Here is a 21,633-nt window from a genome sequence, read left to right on the forward strand (position 1 = left end):
AAACAAACCCACATGGAAGAAGCACACCAGCCTGTGTGATCATGAGATGGGATCAGGTAACAGGCATCAGAAGACCCAAAACACACACACACACACCCCACACCCCCCCCCCCAAATCCATCTGTAGATAATGGAACATCTCCTTGCAAAAGGGTCACAAGGGATGAGTCAACTAGGATGCAGTATAACACCAATGAAATATACAATATTCCTCTGGTTCCTTGAGGTTCCTCACCCCCCACTACCATGACTCCAGTCCTGCCTTTCACTGCGGGCTAGACCAGAACATGTACACAGATACAGATAAGAGCTCGAGACACACACTGAATCAAGGAATAACAATGGAAGTAGTGATACCAGGAGGGCAGGAGAAAGGTGACTCCAATGATTGACACATAACCACACCCCCACCCCAGGGGGACGATCAACAGAAACCAAGGGTGACGGGAGAGAGTGGTTGGTTAAGATATGAAAATAATAATAATTTATAATTTATCAAGGGGTCAAGGTGGGGTGGGGAGGGAGGGGAAAAAGAGGGACTGATATTTTGACCCTGGCCTCTAAACCCCTGATAAGGCCTGACCGTGGCAGCCTGCTCTCTGCTGGCTCCTCTAAGCCCCATGTCCATCACATGGCTGGTTCATTTTCTGTCAGCGCCCACGTAACTGACATATCTCCCCCACTTGCCTGAAAAGACAGCCAGGAGATCACCTTGCTAGGGTTTGGGATCAATGGTGGCCCTCTCTCCTTTGGGGACTGCCTACACCAGCGGAGCTCTTAACACTGGTCTCACTTCATGCCCTGCCTTGCCCTAGGGGCTAACTGACCCTGGGGCACAGCAAGGCCAGTATCATCACAAGGGCATAAGGACTGCACCTCTTGGCCTCCTAGTACAATCCTGCCCCTTGAGAGTCCCTGGGGTCTAATAGTAAGGGCTCAAATAGAAAGTAAATGTTTAGAAAATAATCTTGGCAACATATGTACAAATATGCTTGATACAATTGATGTATTGATTGTTATAAGAGCTCTAAGAGCCCCTTTATTAGTCTAGGTACTTTGGAGAAGTAAATCTACAGCAACTTGTGTATAAGAGAGAGTTGTATGTAAAGGTTAAGTGCGCATCAAGAAAATATCCCAACCCAGTGCTGCCCAAGCCCACAAGTCCAACATTAACCCATTAGTCCAATAACAGTCCACAAAGTCCTGCTCCATCTCACAAAACAGACACAATGATGTCGACTGCAGAGGAAAGCTGAGTCAATGAATATGTAAGCATCTCAGCGCTGGCAGGGGTCTCCACGTGGGTGCTCCAGCACCCAGGGCTGCATCAGGGTACGTTCATGTGGCTTCTCCCTGGGGATGTCTTGCAGGAAGTCTGTCTTGCAAGCTGAAGCAGGGAACTGCGAAAGCAGTTGCACCCTGGTGTGACCACAAAGCAAGAGACCCGAGAACTAGAAAGGTGAGGCTCACTGAGCCATTTATCCCTCTGCCCTTCAATTAACCCCACATGTGTTTATCGGCCAGGTTGGCACAATAAACTAACTGAGTCCCCAGTAGTATGATCTTTTAATTTTAAAAAAGAGCAAATGGACTAGAATTGAATCAGAGAGAGTTCATCAGTGAGATTAAAGAAAATCTCTCAACCTAATTTGGTAAAGGAATAATTTTTAAAATAGACAAGAAAATCTAGAGAAAATCACAGAATTCTGTGGGACAACATCAAGTACATTATGTGTGATTGGACAAAAAAACAGGAAGAAACAAACAAAACAATCAAAAGAGCAGAGAGAAGGAAACTTCCTTAATATATCATGACATGGTAACAAATGTACTCATGAAGCTAAACAAACCAAAAGCAGGGCTGACTGAAATAAAATAATCATGACATATCATGATGAAAGTTACAAATGACAGGAATCCTGACAGCAATTGAGGAAAAATAAGTTACTTAAAAAGAGGAACTGAAAACAAAAATTGTCTTAGAAAAAGTGCATCCAGAAGGCTCTGTAGCAGAAAATGACGAGACTTGGTTTAATGTACTTTGGACATTTTGTCCAGGGAGACAGACCTTGGAGACGTGTCCCACGCATGATAAAAGTACCGGGTTTTAGAACCGAGGAAAACCTTCAACAAGATGGATTGACACAGTAGCTGCATCACTGGGCTCAAAGATAAGAATAATAGTGAGGACTGCACAGTATGGGGCAGGGTTTTGCTCTATTGTCCATAGGAACACTGAGTTGGAATAACTCCACAGCACCTTCCAATAACAGCAACAACACCACCATCTATCATACACGAACACACTGAAGCAGGAAAAGTAAACATAGATATTGAAAAGAGAAACAAGTCATGCAATTAAAAACTCCCAATACATTCAAAGAAGAGTTGACACCAATTTTATTCAAACCATTGTAGGACATAATAAAAATGGAAAGTCCCCAAATTCATTTTATGAAACTTGTAAAATCATTATACCCAAATCAGACAGAAACATAGCCAGGAAAGAAAATAATACAGCAATATCCCTTATGAACATAAATGTAAAAATATCTCAACAAAACCCTACCTAATAAAGCCAACAATAAATATCTCAGTAAAGTAAATCATCATGACCAACATGAATTCATAACAAGGGTGCAATGATGGTTACATATTAGAAAAACAATCAATGTTATCCACTATATAAACAAAACAACAGGAAAGAACTTTATAACCATATTAGAAAAATTCAAATCCTACAATCCTGAGAAGAAAATGGGACCGACGGTTCCAGGGGATAATAGAAAGGGAGAGCTAGGGAAGGGGGAGGGGAGCCAACAGACCCACGGACAGGGAACAACAAGAGATCTAAAATTGATGGAGAGGAAGGTGTAGAATGCCTGGTGGGGTTAGATCAAGTGCAATGTAGCTGAAAGAGGAATTACTGAGAACCAAATGAAGGTCAAACATGATAGTGGGACAGGAGGAAAGTAAAGGGAAATAGAGGAGGAAAGGAGGCAAAAGACATTTTTTTTTACATTTTATTAGGGGCTCATACAACTCATCACAATCCATACAAATACATACATAAATTGTATAAAGCACACCCCTACATTCTTTGCCCTAATCATTTTCAAAGCATTTGCCCTCCACTTAAGCCCTTTGCATCAGGTCCTCTTTTTTTCCCCCTCCCTCCCCGGTTGCCCCCTCCCTCATGAGCCTTTGATAATTTATAGATTGTTATTTTGTCATATCTTGCCCTATCCGGAGGCTCCCTTCCTCCCTTTCTCTGCCGTCCATCTCCCAGGGAGGAGGTCACATGTGGATCCTTGTAATCGGTTCCCCCTTTCCAACCCACTCACCCTCACTCTCCTAGTATCACCCCTCAGACCCCTGGTCCTGAAGGTATCATCCACCCTGGATTCCCTGTGTCTCCAGCTCCCATATGTACCAGTGTACATACAACCTCTGCCCTATCGAGTCCTGCAAGGTAGAATTCGGATCATGGTAGTTGGGAGAAGGAAGTATCCAGGATCTGGGGGAAAGCTGTGTTCTTCATCGGTACCACATCGCACCCTGACTGACACATCTCCTCTCCTAAACCCCTCTATGAGGGGATCTCCAGTGGTTGACAAATGGGCTCTGGGTCTCCACTCTGCAGTTCCCCCTTCATTCACTATGGTATATATATATATATATATATATATATATATATATATATATATATATATATATATATATATATATATATATATATATATATATATATATATATATATATATATATATATATATATATATATATATATATTGCATGATGCCTTTGGCACCTCGTGATTGCACAGGCTGGTGTGCTTCTTCCATGTGGGCTTTATTGCTTCTGAGCTAGATGGCCGCTTGTTCACCTTCAAGCCTTTAAGACCTCAGACACTATCTCGTTTGATAGCCGGGCACCATCAGCTTTCTTCACTACATTTACTTGTTCACGCACTTTGGCTTCAGCAGTTGTTTAGGGAGGGTGAGCATCGTAGAGTGCCAACTTAATAAAAGAAAGTATTCATGCATTGAGGGAGTGCTTGAGTAGAGGTCCAAGGTCCTTCTGCCACCTTAAAACTAAACCTATAAATACAGAAACATAGATCTATTTCCCCATCCTCATATATATATTTGCATGTACATGTCTTTGTCTAGACCTCTATAAATGCCCTTTGACTCCTAGCTCTTTCCTCCATCTCCCTTGACTTTCCTCCTGCCCTACTACCAAGCTCCATCCCCACCTGGGTTACAGCTATACCTCTTCTTTATGTAACCTTACCCTTGATCATTCCCTACCAGGCCTGCCACTCCCTCCTCACTACCATTTTGGGTCCCATGTTGTTCCCTTGTCCCTGGGTTTGTTAACACCACTTCCTTACCCCCCCACTTCCCCTATCCCAAGCCCCCCCCGGAACTGTCGGTCCATTGTTTTTCCTCCAGATAGTTCATCCAGCCTGTCTTATTTAGACAGACCTGTGGAGACAATAACATGCACGAAAATAAGACAGAGGAAAACAAAGCAACAGTATACAACCAGACAACAAAACAACAAATCACTGACAAAGAACAAAACAAAACACATCAAGAAAGAAAACTTGTAGTTAGTTCAAGGATCGTTTGTTGGAGGCAAAAGACATTTATAGAGGTGTAAATATACACACATATATAAAAATATACTTATATAATGATAGGGATATGGGTCTATGTTCATATATTTATGTTTAATATCAAGGTTGCAGATGAATATTGGTTCTCTATTCAAGTCCTCCCGCAACGCAAGAACACTTCCTTCTAATAACCTGGCATTCTGTGATGCTCACCTTCCTGACATGATAGCTAAAGTCAAATGGGTGCATTAGCAAATGCGGTGAAGAAAGCTGATGGTGCCTAGCTATGAAAAGATACAGTGTTTGGGGTCTTAAAGGCTTGAAGTTAAACAAGCGGCCATCTAGCAGGGAAGCAATAAAACCCACATGAAAGAAGCACCCAGCCTGTGTGATCACAAGGTGTCAACAGGATCAGGTATCAGATGACCCAAAACAAACCATCATATAGATATGAATTGGGGGGGGGGGTTTGGAGTGGAGACCCAGGGCCCATTTGTAAACAATTGGACATCTCTTCACAGAAGGGTCAAGTCAGTCAGGGTGAAGTTTAGCACCAACAAAATACACACTACTCTAGCTCTTTAATTGACCTTGGCACCCCACTATCCTGACCCCAGTTCTAGCTTACAAATCTGGCTTGACAGGAACATGTACCCTAGTACATATCAGAGCTCTTGGTACACGGAATCCAGGACAGATAAATCCCTCAGGAACAGTAATGGGAGTAGCAATACCATGAGGGGAAGGGGAAGATGGGAGAGGAAAGGGAGAAAAGGAAAACCAGTCACAATGATCGACATATAAGCCACTCCCCACCTGCAGGGGACAAGCAACAGAGTAAAGGGAGACTGCAGACAGTGTAAAATATGAAAATAATAATAATTTATAATTTAACAAGGAGTCATGAGGGTGAGGGAGGGAGGGAGGGAAATAAAACAGGAGCTGATACCAAGGCCTCAATTAGAAAATGTTTTGAAAATAATGGTGACAACATATGTACAAATGTGCTTGATACAATTGATATATGGATTGCTATAAGAGGTGTAAGAGCCCCTAGTAAAATGATATTAAAAAATACATCTACCTCTCCGTCTCTCTGCCACCCCGAGTGTGGTGGTGCTCCGACTTCACCATGTCATCTCATAAGACTTTCAGGATCAAGAGATTCCTGGCCAAGAAACAGAAGCAGAATCTGCCCATTTCCCAATGGATTCGAATGAAAACCGGTAATAAAATCAGGTACAACTCCAAGAGAAGACATTGGAGAAGAACCAAGCTGGGTCTGTAAGGAGCCCCCTGAAGGATGGCACGCATGGCCGCATTTTCCCAGGCTCAAATCATGAATTAACATTTTTGTCCCCATCTGATGAATTGAACTTCAATCGGCAAATAATCTGGTTTATTCCTTGTTTTTTTGCTTCCTAATCAAGTTTAACAATAAATAATGTAAGGTTGTTGTTGTGAGAAAAAAAATACATCTATACTACTATAATACCTCAAGTAGAAAAAGACAGAAAATGGGGTAAGATGGCCACCATATAACAAGCCCGGGAAGATGTGCTCAGCAACTACCAAAGAGTTTCCACTATGAGAGAGATTCTGCACTTCCTGGTAGCAAGAAATTCAACTTAAAAGCCAAGTTGACCCAAGTTTCTCAAAGTGGAAAGCAGCAAGGCCTGCTGACAGACTCCCCTTTACGGATGAGCAGCAACATGAGTTGCTTCTACAAGCATCGTGATTCTTCGTGGCCCCTGAGAAAAGACAGTCAGCCAGCCAACCCTCTACCTCCCTGGCCTCTAGGGACACAGATAGCTAGCAGATCACTTGGGCAGCTTGGTACACACATGCTCAGTACCCAAGGTATGCTTTGTACCATTTCCCCATCTTCCTCCTCTTTTCCTGCTTTGTTCTACAAGGCATTCCATCCCGTGTGCCAGCGCCGTGATACCGCATACATGTACACACAGACTACTAAAAGAGCAGGAATCCCCACCCACAAGGTAGCTTTATTATATATATTTTTGGATTTTGTACTTTTGTTCTATTTTAATACTCTCTCTCTCTCTCTTTTTTGATCTCCTACTTCCTCTTCTGGAGTGACTCCACCCTCCTGAGAATCCACATTCCTCCCAGGAAGAGACAGGTCTGTGTATCCCAGCATACCCACTCTAGCATGGGCTTTCCAGGACCTCCTAAGTGCACAGATATGCTCACATTCATTCACATTGCCACAATAGCAGAATCTGGTACCCACAACCATACCCAAGTCTTTTTTTTTGATCCTTGTACTTCTATCAATTATCTTTCTATTTTCTTGCTGTTCTCTCGTTAAATATCTTTCCATGAAACCTATTAATTGAGATTATCTCTCTGCCCGCAAGTGTCAACTCACAGTGATCCTATAGGACAGGGTAAAACTGTCCGGTGAGTTTCTGAGACTGTAACTGTTTATGGGAATAGAAAGTCTCCTTTTTTTGGCGGAGCAGCTGGTGGTTTTAAAATGTTGACCTTTCGGATTACAACTCAATACATAACCATTATATGACCAGAGCTCCTTATTGTGATTACCCCTCTGAAAATATTTTCCCATTATTTTTGCAAGTCTGTTGGCTTATTCACAGTCACTTATTACTATCATTACTTTATTCTTATCATTACTTTTATTTTATTCTATTTTTCCCAGCCACTATCCCCACTTAGGCACCTTTCCCCTTCTTTTCATTTCACCACTGTATGTTTTCCAGCTCCTATTAGAACTCACCTGTGTCACTAGACAAACTCTACCTCTGTATGACCAGCAGCTCACACACCACAATGCTGAAGAAACAGCAGTCAAGCACAGAAAGCTTCCAAATTCAAGAAAAACAAACATGAACAACCAAGTAGCACTCAAACCAATGGAATAGTCTGAAGATGTGATTGTGAACCACCAGTAACAGAATTCAGAAGAATGATGCTTAGGTCAAGAGATCTGGGGAATGTTCATGAGAAAAACAGAAGAAATTGAGAAACTAACATCCTTAAACCAAAGGATTCTAGAAGACAAGCAATGAGATAACTGAATTAGGCAACATAGTAAAAGGCTAGAGGAATAAAATGGAAAAGGATAATAAAATAAATGAGCTTGAAGACAATTACCCTCACGACAGTAGACAAGAGAAGCAATCAACAAAAAAACCCGGAAGCATCCAAATAAATCCTGTAGGACACTATCATAAGAACCCATCTAAGAAAAGAAAAAAGAAAAGAAATGCTGGGAAAAGAACACCACCAAAAAAAAAATCTACAGAGAATAGTACAAGAAACCATGGAAGAAAATTTCAACATACTATTCAACAAGCTGAGAAGAATGGACAACCAAAGAGAAAACATCAAGACATAAAGAAAAGGAGAGAATCTGAGGGCAGCTAGAGAAAAAGGAAAAGTCATCTACAAAGGAAAGTTGATAAGGATAAATTCAGACTTCTCAGCAAAAGACCTGCAGGCAAGAAGACAATGGAATGACATATATACAATTGTGACGGGTGGAAGGGGGGGTGGGGCGGAAGGAAGCCAGCCAAGAATATTATACTGAACAAAAATATCCCTCAAATACAAGGGAGAAATAAAGGTTATTTCCTGAGGAGGAAAAAATAAAGGAATTTTGAATTCAACAATTCATTTTCTCAGATCACAATGTTATAAAACTGGAAATCTACAACAGAAAGAAAAGGAACAAAAAGACAAACACATGGAGACTGAACAACATACCATTTCAAAATGACTGGACACTAGAGTAAACGAAAACGAGAAATTAAGAAACTCCTTAAAACAAGCAAACCTATAACACATCATACCAAAAACTCGGATACAACAAATGCAGTTATCTGAAGTCAATTTATAGCAATCAATACACACACGAAATATGAGAGAAATCCAAAACCAATACTAATAAAACACTTCCAAGAAGTAGAAAGAGGGAAACCACATAAGTCCTTCAACAATAAAGGGAAAGAACTAATAAAAATTGAAGCAGAAATAAATGAACTGAAAAATGGGGGGGAAATCAACAAGACAAAAAGTTGGTTATGAAAAGATTAACAAAATCGACAAACTGCTAGAAAACTTAAAGGAAAAGAAAGATGCAAATATCTAGAATTTGAGATGAAAAGGGTGCCATCACAAAAGATCCAAATGAAATAAAAAGATACATGTAGAGCAAAAGAAGAATTAGAGGTCACCAAGAGACTTCCAACCAAGAAAGATTCTAAAGAAGTATGTATGTTGCCTTCACAGGAGAATGCTAGCAAGTATTCAGGGAAGAGCCATAACTAATTCTGTGCAGACTATTCCAAAATATAGAAACTGACAGCAAACTCCCACACGCATTCTATGAAATGAGCATAATCCTCAAAACCTGATCACGATCATTTAGAAAAAATGAAAACAGGAAGTAGATAAGAGTGTCCCTCATCAATATTCTTATTCAACATTGTACTACAATAAACATCTTAGCCAGACAGACAGCAAAAAAATTTTAAAATAAAAGGAATATAATTGGGCAAAAAATAGGTCAAGCTGTCACTATTTGCAGATAGTATGATTTTACATAGTGAGAGCCCCAAGGACTCCACAGAAAGATTGTTGGAAAGTACTAACGAATCTGTTAAAGTAATGGCATACAAGATTAATAAGCAGAAATCAATTTTAATATGCTATTGAAGAGCTCCAAAATAAAAACATCAAGAAAAAAAATAAAAAAAGAGAAAACAATATCATTTATAATATCCATACAAAAGATGAATACCTGGGAATAAACTTAACCAAAGAAACAAAAGACCTGTACAAAGGAAACTACAGAAAAATCAAAATGTGAATATTACTGAAAGCAATAAATCTATAGATAGAACACAATTCTGATCAAAATCATTTTCTTGGGGGCTCATACAGCTCTTATCACAATCTATGCATCCATCCATTGTGTCTAGCACATTTGTTCATTGTTGCCATCATCATTTTCAAAACAATTTCATTCTACTTGAGCCCTTGGCATGGGCTCCTCATTTTTCCCTCTTCCCTTCTTCACGAACTCTTAATAATTCATAAATTGTTATTAATTTTTCATGTCTTACACTGTCCGAGGTCTCTCTTTACCCTCTTTTCTACTGCCCATGCCCAAGGAGGGGTTACATTGTGATCAGTGCCCCCTCTTGGTACCACTACTCTCACAGCTGTCTACAAATGGGTTTGGGGTCTCCAGTCCACCCTCCCCCTCAATCACATCAATAAGGCTTTTTGTTCTGGGTCTTTGATGCCAGATACCTGATCCCTTCGACACCTCTTTATCACACAAGCTGGTGTGCTTCTTCCATGTGGGCTTTGTTGCTTCTTAGAGAGAGTCACTTGTTCATCTTCAAGCCTGTAAGACCCCAGATGCTATATCTTTGCATTGCTGGACACCATCACCTTTCTTCATTACATTTGCTTATGCACCCATTTGTCTTCAGCAATTCTGGCGGGAAGGTTATCACAGAATGCCAGGTGACTAGAACAAAGTGTTCTTGCGTTGAGGGAGTACTTGAGTAGAGGCCCACTTAATTGGACCTTTTGGACCTACTTTCTATCCAGCTCTTGGTAATCCAGGGTGTGTGCTACAGACTCGTGGACTTAATATTGTTCTTTGGAGGCACACAATATCTTTCATAGGCCACACCAGAAAGAATCCATGTGGAAGCTACATTCACTGGAGTTTGTAAACTGGGCTTTCATTCAAACTCATCAGGAGCCCTTTGATTTAAGACTGAAATTCATCAGTGTGAGAAGATGATGACTGCTATCCCAAGTTATGGAATTGGCAGTTATTGGACTTTGGTTTGACTCTCTGGCCTTCAGGGTGCCTAATGAATGGTGATCCAGGAATACCAAATATTTACTACTTTAATGCTCTTCTTATTTTGTTATGACATGTATTAGTCAGGTATGCATGTTGCTACCTTTTGGAATGAATTTTGTTGAAAGTTTTGTTCCAACATCAACCCTAATTATTTGTGTAAATAGTGTCCAGCCCAGCCTGTGTGATCACGAGGTGTCAATGGGATCAGGTATCAGGCATCAAAAAACAAAAAGTCCTTTCACTGTGATGAGTGGGAGTGCGAAATGGGGACACAAAACCCATCTATAGGCAACTGGACATACCCTTACAGAAGGGCCTTGGGGAGGAGACAAACCAGTCAGGGTATAGTATAGTAAAGATAAAACATACAGCTTTCCTCTAGTTCTTTAATGCTTCCTCCCTCCCACTATCATGATCCCAATTCTACCTTACAAATACGGGTAGACCAGAGGATGTACACTGGTACAGACAGGAACTAGAAACAGAGGCAATCCAGGACAGATGACCCTCTGAGGACTAGTAGTGAGAGTGGCGATACCGGGAGGGTGGAGGGAAGGTAGGGTAGAAAGGGGCAAGGGATTATAAAGATCTACATATAAACTCCTCCATGGGGGACAGACAACAGAAAAGTGGGTGAAGGGAGACGTTGGACAGTGTGAGATATGCCAAAATAATAATAATTTATAAATAATCAAGGGTTCGTGAGGGAGGGTGGGGGAAGGAGGGTGAAAATGAGGAGCTGATACCAAGGGCTCAAGTAGAAAGAAAATGTTTTGAAAATTATATGGCAACAAATGTACAAATGTGCTTGACACAATGTATGTATGGATGAATTGTAATAAGAGCTGTATGAGTCCCCCCAGAAAAGATTTTTTAATAAATTGTTCAGAAACTTGAATTTAATCTATATAAGTCAACAATTCGAGCATGAATTGATGTCTGAAACCAGCCTATACTTCTATATGCTTTTCTCAACCGTGTTTTAAATTCTGTATCATTAGCTAAATGAATCACACTATCGTTACCTTATGTCCCAGGAAGATGGTTTGAAAAGTTTTCGTTATCATAAAATGATAATGTTGTTTCTAAAGTGAACCAGAGACATATGTAAACCACAGATATGTGAATGGATTTTGTGCTCCCATTTAAATCTAGCCCCAATCTAAGAACTATGCGTTCTTAGGATGTGGCCCTCTTTAATGCTTAAAGAAGTCACTAAAGATATAGGTGCTATAGAAGAAACAAAACAAAAGAGAATGAAAAAACAACAAACAAAGCCCAAGTAATATACTCATAAAAATTATATCTGTTTGTAATTAATAGATAAAAATTTTACTAGTACATTGCTTAGAACACATGGTAGATAAATGGAATCACAGAATGGAATTTTCCCACTTTTTGCAGTCCATTGTATATTCAATATCTGTAAGTCTTAACATTTACAAAAAGTACAAAACAAGGTGATCTATATTAAACATAATGCCTGTGCTATAAATTGTCATCACAAGGTAATTATTTTACTATTGATTCAAACATTTTCTTCATTCAATACTTTTATTGAAGTTCAAAGTATACATTCTTAAGACAATAAATACCTGGCTGTTTTTTCTTAGTATCACAGAGGTACCATCATCAACTTCAAATTCTCCATAGTCTCTTAGACACCGTACCTGAAAAGAAAATCAGATATTTTATCCAAATTACCTTTTAAAATATGCAGTGATCATAACATGAAGTGGGATTATATAAATGCCCGAACAGTAAAAGTACTGTATTTTATGTGTCTGTTTCCTCCTCTGTGTACTTAGGACCCTTACTATTCCCAGATATTTACTGTGGTCCTAAACCTAAAGATCTCAATTTCCTACGTCACCGGGAAGGGAAACATAAGCTTTGCAAATGTATACATGGATGGTATTACCAATAAGGAAACCAGGGATTTAGATAAAAGGAGACTACATAGTTGGACGTTTTCCTCTCAAACAATGCACTATATTAATCAGAAGGAATAAAAATGAGGGACATAACAGTGGCAAACAAGAAAGAAAAGAGCATTTTACCTCAACTAGATTGACCAGATCCTTCCCATAATCCATCAGGATAAAAGAACATACATCTAAAAACAAACTGTTTTTCTTTTTAACAATTTATTGGGGCTCATACAATTCTTATCACAGTTCATACATATACATACATCAATTGTATAAAGCACATCTGTACAGTCTTTGCCCTAATCATATTTTTCTCTTTTCCTTTTTTACATTTTATTAGGGACTCATACAACTCTTATCACAATCCATACATATACATACATCAATTGTATAAAGCACATCCATACATTCCCTTGCCCCAATCATTCTCAAGGCATTTGCTCTCCACTTAAGCCCCTTGCATCAGGTCCTCTTTTTTATTTTTTCCCCCTCCCTCCCCTTTCCCCCCTCCCTCGTGTGCACTTGGTAATTTATACATCGTTATTTTGTCATATCTTGCCCTATCCGGAGTCTCCCTTACCCCCCTTCTCTGCTGTCCCTCTCCCAGGGAAGAGGTCACATGTGGATCCTTGTAATCAGTACCCCCTTTCCAACCCACTCACCCTCCACTCTCCCAGCATCGTCCCTCACACCCTTGGTCCTGAAGGTATCATCCACCTTGGATTCCCTGTACCTCCAGCCCTCATATGTACCAGTGTACAGCCTCTGCCCTATCCAGCCCTGCAAGGTAGAATTCGTATCATGGTAGTTGGGGGGAGGAAGCATCCAGGATCTGGAGGAAAGTTGTGTTCTTCATCGGTACTACCTCGCACCCTAATTAACCCATCTCCTCTCCTAAACCCCTCTATGAGGGGATCTCCATTGGCCGACACTTGGGCCTTGGGTCTCCACTCTGCACTTCCCCCTTCATTTAATATGGTATATATATACATATATACATATACATATATACATATACACACATGTACACATACATACACACATATCTTTTTTTTTTTTTTGCATGATGCCTTATACCTGGTCCCTTGGCACCTCGTGATCGCACTGGCCGGTGTGCTTCTTCCATGTGGGCTTTTTTGCTTCTGAGCTAGATGGCCGCTTTTTCACCTTCAAGTCTTTAAGACCCCAGACACTATCTCTTTTGATAGTCAGGCACCATCAGCTTTCTTCACCACATTTGCTTATGCACCCATTTGTCTTCAGCGATCCTATCATGGAGGTGTGCAGTCAATGATATGATTTTTTGTTCTTTGATGCCTGGTAACTGATCCCTTCGGGACCACTCGATCACACAGGCTGGTGTGTTCTTCCATGTGGACTTTGTTGCTTCTGAGCTAGATGGCCGCTTGTTTATCTTCAAGCCTTTAAGACCCCAGTCACTACCTCTTTTGATAGCCGGGCACCATCAGCTTTCTTCACCACATTTACTTGTTCACCCACTTTGGCTCCAGCCGTTGTGTCGGGAGAGTGAGCATCATAGAGTTCCAATTTAATAAAAGGAGATATTCATGCATTGAGTGAGTGAACAAACTGTTTTTCAAAGGAAATCAAGTCTTCCAATCTCTTGTTTCTCAGGAATACTTAAAAATACATTTAAAAGATTCAGTTTCATGCTCTTTCATTTTGCTTACACAGTAACTTAGCAATCAATTAATTTTCATTTAGTATTTTAAAAATAAAACAAAATTTATGGAAGATGGAATGTTAGATTACATTAAGATGCTTGAAATTAAAGTGCCAACATCCAATCATTTTTGACCTATAAAATGTAAGCTTAATATAGTTCAGCTCACACATCACTATTACCTTAAAACTGTGAATCAAAGTTTGTTGCAGAGAGGGCACTATAAGCATTTCCATACTCCTGTCCCTCTATAGCAGTGTTTCCCAAAGTGGGGATACTGCAATGATCCAGGAGGAGTACAAAGCAGATAGCTACACTTTATCCTGGAGTATAGGCTATTGTATAAAAGTTTTTAATTTTACACACACACACACACACACACACACACACACACACACACACACACACACACACCATAGTGAATGAAGGGGTAAGTGCAGCGTGGAGACTCAAAGCCCATTTGTCGGCCACTGGAGATCCCCTCATAGAGGGGTTTAGGAGAGGAGATGGGTCAGTCAGGGTGCGATGCAGTACCGATGAAGAACACAGCTTTCTCCCAGATCCTGGATGCTTCCTCCCCCAACTACCATGATCCGAATTCTACCTTGCAGGACTGGATAGGGCAGAGGTTGTACACTGGTGCATATGGGAGCTGGAGGCACAGGGAATCCAGGGTGGATGATAACTTCAGAACCAATGGTATGAGGGGCAATGCTGGGAGAGTGGAGGGTGAGTGGGTTGGAAAGGGGGAACTGATTACAAGGATCCACATGTGACCTCCTCCCTGGGAGATGGACGGCAGAGAAGGGTGAGGGGGGGGGTAAGGGAGACCCCGGATAGGGAAAGATATGACAAAATAACAATGTATAAATTACCAAGGGCACATGAGGGAGGGGAGAAAAAAAAGAGGACCTGATGCAAAGGTAAAGTGAAGAGCAAATGCTTTGAGAGTGATTAGGGCAAAGAATGTAGGGATGTGCTTTATACAATTGATGTATGTATATGTGTTGATTGTGATAAGAGTTGTATGAGCCACTAATGAAATGTAAAAAAAGAAAGAAAAAAAAAAAGAACACAGCTTTCCCCCGGATCCTGGATGCTTCCTCCCCCCAACTACCATGATCCTAATTCTACACTGGTGCATATGGGAGCTGGAAGCACAGGGAATCCAGGGTGGATGATAACTTCAGGACCAATGGTATGAGGGGCAATGCTGGGAGAGTGGAGGGTGAGTGGGTTGGAAAGGGGGAACTGATTACAAGGATCCACATGTGACCTCCTCTCTGGGAGACGGACGGCAGAGAAGGGTGGGGGGGCGGGGGGTAAGGGAGACTCCGGATAGGGAAAGATATGACAAAATAACAATCTATAAATTATCAAGGGCTCATGATGGAGGGGGGCAAGGGAGGGAGGGGGGAAAAAAAGAGGACCTAATGCAAAGGGCTTAAGTGGAGAGCAAATGCTTTCAAAATGATTAGGGCAAAGAATGTAGGAATGTGCTTTACACAATTGATGTATGTATATGTGTGGATTGTGATAAGAATTTATGAGCCCCTAATAAAATGTAAAAAAATGATTAGGGCAAAGAATGTACAGATGTGCTTTATACAATTGATGTACGTGTATATATATGGATTGTGATAAGAGTTCTATGAGCCCCTAATAAAACAATTAGGAAAAAAACAGGCCCAAAGAACAAAAGAAAACTGGGTTAGCAATATATATACATAAATTAAAATATCTATAAAGAGATTCTATCACCGCCCTCTAGTTGATTCTAACTCACAATGACCCTATATTGGTTTTCCAAGGCTGTAAATCCTTACAGAAACTAAGAGTCTCATCTTTCTCCTGAGCAACAGTTGGTAAATTTGAACCTTAAGATCCTCAGAACCCTGGTGGTACAGCAGTTAATCACTGGGTTGCAATCTGCATGGTCGACAGTTCAAAACTACCAGTACCAGTAGGAGAAAGCCTGGGCTTTCTACTCAGAAACCCATAGGGGATCCCTAGGAATCAGCATTGACTCAATACCAGAGAGTTTGGTTCTGGAACCTTATGGTTAGCAGTCCAATCAATGCCTATCCTACAATGTCAGCAGGGATCCTAAGAAAGAGATGAAGAGATGTAGTCAATGAATAAGGCCCATCTAGCCATCATCTCTTATGCATTGTATTATCAATTCTAGCCTATATGGCTATGGTTAAAATCCCATTTTGGAGGGATGGTTATGTGGAAAAGCCATCTCAGAAGCAGGAACACAGAGAAATGCTGGACCATCAAGGTGTAAGAGGCCCTAGTGGGACATACTTGAGATCTTTGTCTGAAGTGGTAGAGACTGAGATGGAGGCATCAAAGGCTGCAGCACAGAGACCATGGGACAGAACAGAGGGACTAGGCCAAGACCAGAGGCTGAGGCAAGGCGTCCATGACATAAAACAGAGGAGCAATACTGAGACTATGATACTTTGACGCAGAGCAGTGGGCTGCCTTTCTGGCCCAAAGAGGCAAAGGGACTATGTGACTGAGAGGCTAAGGACTAAAGACTGACATGACTGCTGGATGACAGGAGAGGTACACTTACTGTTTCCTGATGCTGACTTGTGGTAACTAGTTACCTTCCTTAATAAGCCCACTAAATTGTGAATATTGTCTGTGAGTTCTGTGAGGCCAACTGGGACCGATAATTGAACCCGACAGAAAGGCAGTGTGTGAGGGAGGAGTGGGTGGTGTCAGAATAGATATTGAAGGATGAAGGATGGAGGCATGTCTGAACTCTGCCTCATGGAAACAGTGAAGCCAGAGAAAGTCAAATACGGCCCTCTGATATGTCTTCCTACATTTAAAGAAGCCAATCCAATTACTAGCACTAACAAATAAGAGAAACAACGTTACTGGATAACTCAACAGGATATTTGAGTTGGCAGAAGAACAGAACAGCTTATTGAGTCTGAGGAACAAAAGTAAAGAAACATGATCCCAAGGAACACCATCAAGCAAATCAATGCAAATATTATGGAAGTCCCAGAAGAGGGCAAAGGGTAACTAAATAAAACTTAATAGACAACAGCAGAACATTACCAAAACTTGACAAAGGACAAGAATGTACATATCAATGTCACTTAAGAATTTCCAAATCAGAAGAAAGCCTGAGAGATCCACACCAAAATATCTTATCATCAAACTCTTTAAAAAAAAGATAAAATCTTGACAATATCAAATAAAATGAAGTACCAATTTACATATATAGAAACCCTGGAAACCAGGAGGTAATAGAGTCACATATTTAAAATAATGAAAGAAATGAACAGCCATCCAAGATTCCTATAGCCAGCAAAACTTTCCTTTATAAATGAGGATAAAATTCAAGAAAACAAATAAAACCTGAGGGAATGTTGAGACATTCCTTTAGATTGAAATACAAGGAGAGTAGATTGCAAGATGAAGCAATATAGAGAAAAAGGTGTTAGGTTCCTGGATTCAGGTACCTGAAAGAATTCACACAGCAGAAGCAGGTTTGTAATCCAAGTGATTTTATGGGGAAAAGGGAAGTTTCAGGTATTACAGCCTCAAATAATACACATTGTTTTAAGAAAGCATACAAGGATCCGCAGAACTGCACATGGGTTCACTGCTGAATGGGGAAAAAACACATAGAAAGAACAGGAACACGTAACCCAGCACGTGGAACCAGGAAATCCCAGGGGCCAAAAGGGCTCCCACCCCCCACTTGTGGAGAATGCTGGAATGGAAGGAAGTCAAGGCAGGGTCTTTATTCCCTCCTTTCCACAACGGCTGGGGGAAGCATGGTTGAAGGTATTGGTTGGTTCCACTGGCTTGAGTTTAGGCCCACCTGTGTGAGGTAATGTAACTGAGCCTAATCTGTGTGCCCTGGTGGACCTCCCCTCGGGGCGGAGGGAGCTCTTGTCTGAGCATGCTCAGTTTGATTGTTCTAAAATTTAACGGATGCCTGATTTCTTCCAATCCTTTTGCTTTAGCCTTATGCAGTTAGTGCGGAGACAACCCCCTTGTGGTGCTTATGTAATCTGATGTCAATTTGGGACTTGAGAGGATTAAGAGTGAAGTGGTGGAGTCTAGTTGGTCAATCAGGATAGCCAGTGAGGCCTCTGTGTGGGCATTGCCTTCGCCTGAGAATTCTGGGAACTCCAGTATTTCCTCCTTAAACAGGAGACGCTTCTCTCTCTCAGCTCACTTCCTTGGAGATGCTCTACTGGCAAGACACATGGCACTACGTCCTGGTAGCTGGGAAAGCCACACGGACCTACCCTGATGCAACAGACCTCTGGAGCCAGAGAAGCTACATAGAGAAGAACCCTGCCAGCGCTGAGATGTTTACAATGCTACTGGATCCAAAAACTTTCTACTCGCTGGTTCAAGATCGTCCTGCAATAGGAGTCATTGCATGTTTCGTGAGTCTGACGAGGCCTTTACAGATTGGTATCAGACATATGGGCTAATATTGGGCTCACGGACTTGACCTGGACTGGGCTGGGACGTTTTCGCAATATTCAGTTGTTCTTCTATATAAACCTCTTTCTTATAAACATGAGTTTCTATGAATTTGTTTCTCTTGTCTACCCAGACTAACACTCCCCCTTTATGGCCCCTATTCTGGCTACCTAACATATTTAGCCAACACCTAAGTTGAATGCAAACATTTTTCTTTGGTCTACTTTATTCAATATTCAAAAGTATACAAAAGAGGATAATAAAGATGGTTCAAAATCCAAAAATTAACTAAGCGCCAAAGTACGTGGTACTACTGGAAGAAATGAGGAGCAAAGAGAGGATAACCCACTTAACAAGTAACAAAATGACAACTATATGACAGGGACTTCAAGTGTGTGCAAATATGGAATTTAAAAACTGAAAAAAGTCCCAGAAACATTTGAAGCTCCTTGGTAAGTACTTCCTTAGTGGTAGTAACTTTCAATATGAAAGTATTAAAATGTCCAGTGTAAAAGCAGAGACCTTGTGATATGCATATGATACAACTTTGCTTATGGAAAGCTAAGAGGATTCAACACATTAATGAAGAACTGAGACTAAAGCTTTCTGTAGGGATTATGGCTCGATGGAAAAAAAAAGCCTCATGCTCGGGCCAATAAACACAATGATAAAAAGAGAAAAAAATAAATTGACACGGATTTCATTTATTTCAATGCATAATCAACATTCATGGAATTAGTGAAGAAATCAAGCCATGAGATAAATGCTGCAAAAGACTTCTTTAAAGTGTTAAAGAGCAGCAGAGTCAGCAAAATGACTGTCAGACAACAAACTCGGACAACTCTCAGCAATTATAGAGAAGGTCCACTAGGAGCGATATCCTAAACTTCATGGAAGAGAATCTCAATATGAAGTACATCCAAGCTTCTTAAACTGAGAGAGCAGTAGCAACTACTAACAGATTCCCCTCTTTGTTATAGGCTGTCCACACGCTGGGGAAGCGTCCCTCCTGCCTGGCATAGCCAATTTTTTCTGGTCCCTGAGCTAACCCAGCTGACCAAGCCTCTTGGCTTGCTGTCCTCTGGTGAAGAACAGCTTTGCAGAGTCAGCTTGGTGCAGACAGTCACTAGCCAAGCTTAACTTTTGCTTTGTTCTACAGTTCCACCAGCCCTTGCTCAACATTCCTCACCTTGCCACCCCCAAGCAGGAAATGTGTTAGCAAAACAACACAATTAGGGGGCAAGGGGGAAAGAGAAGCCTAGCACTTCCCGCACCAATCTCAAAGTAGACTTGAGAGGTTTAATTTAACCCCCCCATTGGGTGAGAAATCCACACACCTGGCCTCTAGACCTGGCAGGAACCCCATCTTATCCCTCAAGGGGTGGAGTCAAGGGACAGAGTTTTTGTGGGTTTTGAACTGCGGACCATGCTGATCGCAACCCAATGTGTAACCACTGTACCACCAGGGGTCCTTTTATCTCAGTAAAACTATGAAAACTAGTCCTCGGTTTATCTGACCCCAGCCATGCTATTTTTTAATCACCTAATATGTATATGAAAGGTGAACAATGAATAAGACAGAGGTGAATTGATAACTATGAATTATGATATCGCAGAAAAGCACTGACAAAACATCAACAGCCAGAAGAGCAAACAAAGCTATGCTGGAAGAGCTACAGCGGGAGTGCCCCTTAAAGAGGCCGACTCCGTGTATATGTCATCTGGATGGCAAGTCCCTGGATGGTCAAAAAGAGGAAGCCTCTCAGTGGTACACATTGACACCAGGACTGCAATAATGGGCTCAAACAGCAATGTTTGAGAAGAGGGTGCGGGGCAAGGCAGTGTTTCATTCTGTTGTACATCTAGTTACTATGAATAGGACTTGGTGGCACCTAACAAAACTATATTCATATCCCCTTCTTACATAATAGGAGCATAATCCACACATTCAATAAAATCCATTCTCAAGAGGTAAAACTTACTTCAATATATAAGCTTTGGGAGGCTTCATATCCTGTGTTATGTCCAAACCTTCATTTCCTCCCAATGACCTCATGTAAGTAGCAAGGGACTTCTTATAACAATTGAACCATTCTATCTGAAAACAGAAAAATGGTCTTTTTACCAAGTGACAAAGAAAACAAGCTTGCCAACATTGTGTAATCGTGACTTCAAACAGCACATACGCCCATGTAGATCATGAGTGTGGCATTCCTGTATTTATATAGCGAACATTAATGGTTGTCTTCTACGAGTCAGGAACTGTCTGTGCACTTAGGATGGAGCATTCAACCAAAACAGACAAAATTCTTGTTATCACATAGCTTACAAACCAGTAGACCTAAGCACAGATCTAAAAAAACCATTCAACCAGAAACAACACTACGAAAAACACATGATTCAGTTATGGTCGCATTAAATACTGCACGGACTCTTTTTATAAGAATGGAACAACATGCTTGAGCAGACAATGCAAATGTCCCCAAAGAGAAGGAAGGACAAGCAAAATGAGGAGTGCACACAATAGAAGATAGTGAGGCTTACTTTGGAATTCAGTTCTAAGTTGTAGCTGACAAGGGTAAACCTTTATCACACGTAAAGTGGCGCAAGAGGTCACATTATTTTACGACTGCATTTGTAGGAAAGTCAGTCATCGGAATTCTATAAATGTAAAAAAGTAGATTAAGAGTTGCCAAAGGGCTGGGGGAAGGAAATAATAATAAAAGGCATTTGTTATTTTTTAAAGTCTATTATGGTTAGGGTGAAAGTTTACAGAGAAAACTCATGTTTTATACAGTAATTTATATATATTTTGTTTTGTGACATTAGTTGCAATCTCCTCAGAATCTTATTTATGTATAATTACAGAAAGGTAGGCAAAACAAAGATGTACAGGTTAATGACATTATTAAGAAACAGCCTGGTCAAGGAGTAACACATCCTCAGCCCCAAAATGGAGACTTATCATTTTGTTCCATTCTGAAAATTTTACATTATCACCCAAGAATGCATCCCTAAAACACTAGTTTAGTGCTGTTCATTATTTGTACT

At 40.8% G+C, this 21,633-nt stretch overlaps 1 pseudogene; it reads right to left on the reverse strand.

Annotated features, from left to right (window-relative positions):
* Positions 1-11,952: 11,952 nt before the first annotated feature.
* The window catches only part of LOC142436639 (DNA replication complex GINS protein PSF1-like), a 30,089-nt pseudogene continuing 20,408 nt past the window's right edge, over positions 11,953-21,633 (reverse strand).

This window comes from Tenrec ecaudatus, unplaced genomic scaffold (genome assembly GCF_050624435.1).
Source record: "Tenrec ecaudatus isolate mTenEca1 unplaced genomic scaffold, mTenEca1.hap1 Scaffold_52, whole genome shotgun sequence".
Classification (NCBI taxonomy): domain Eukaryota; kingdom Metazoa; phylum Chordata; class Mammalia; order Afrosoricida; family Tenrecidae; genus Tenrec; species Tenrec ecaudatus.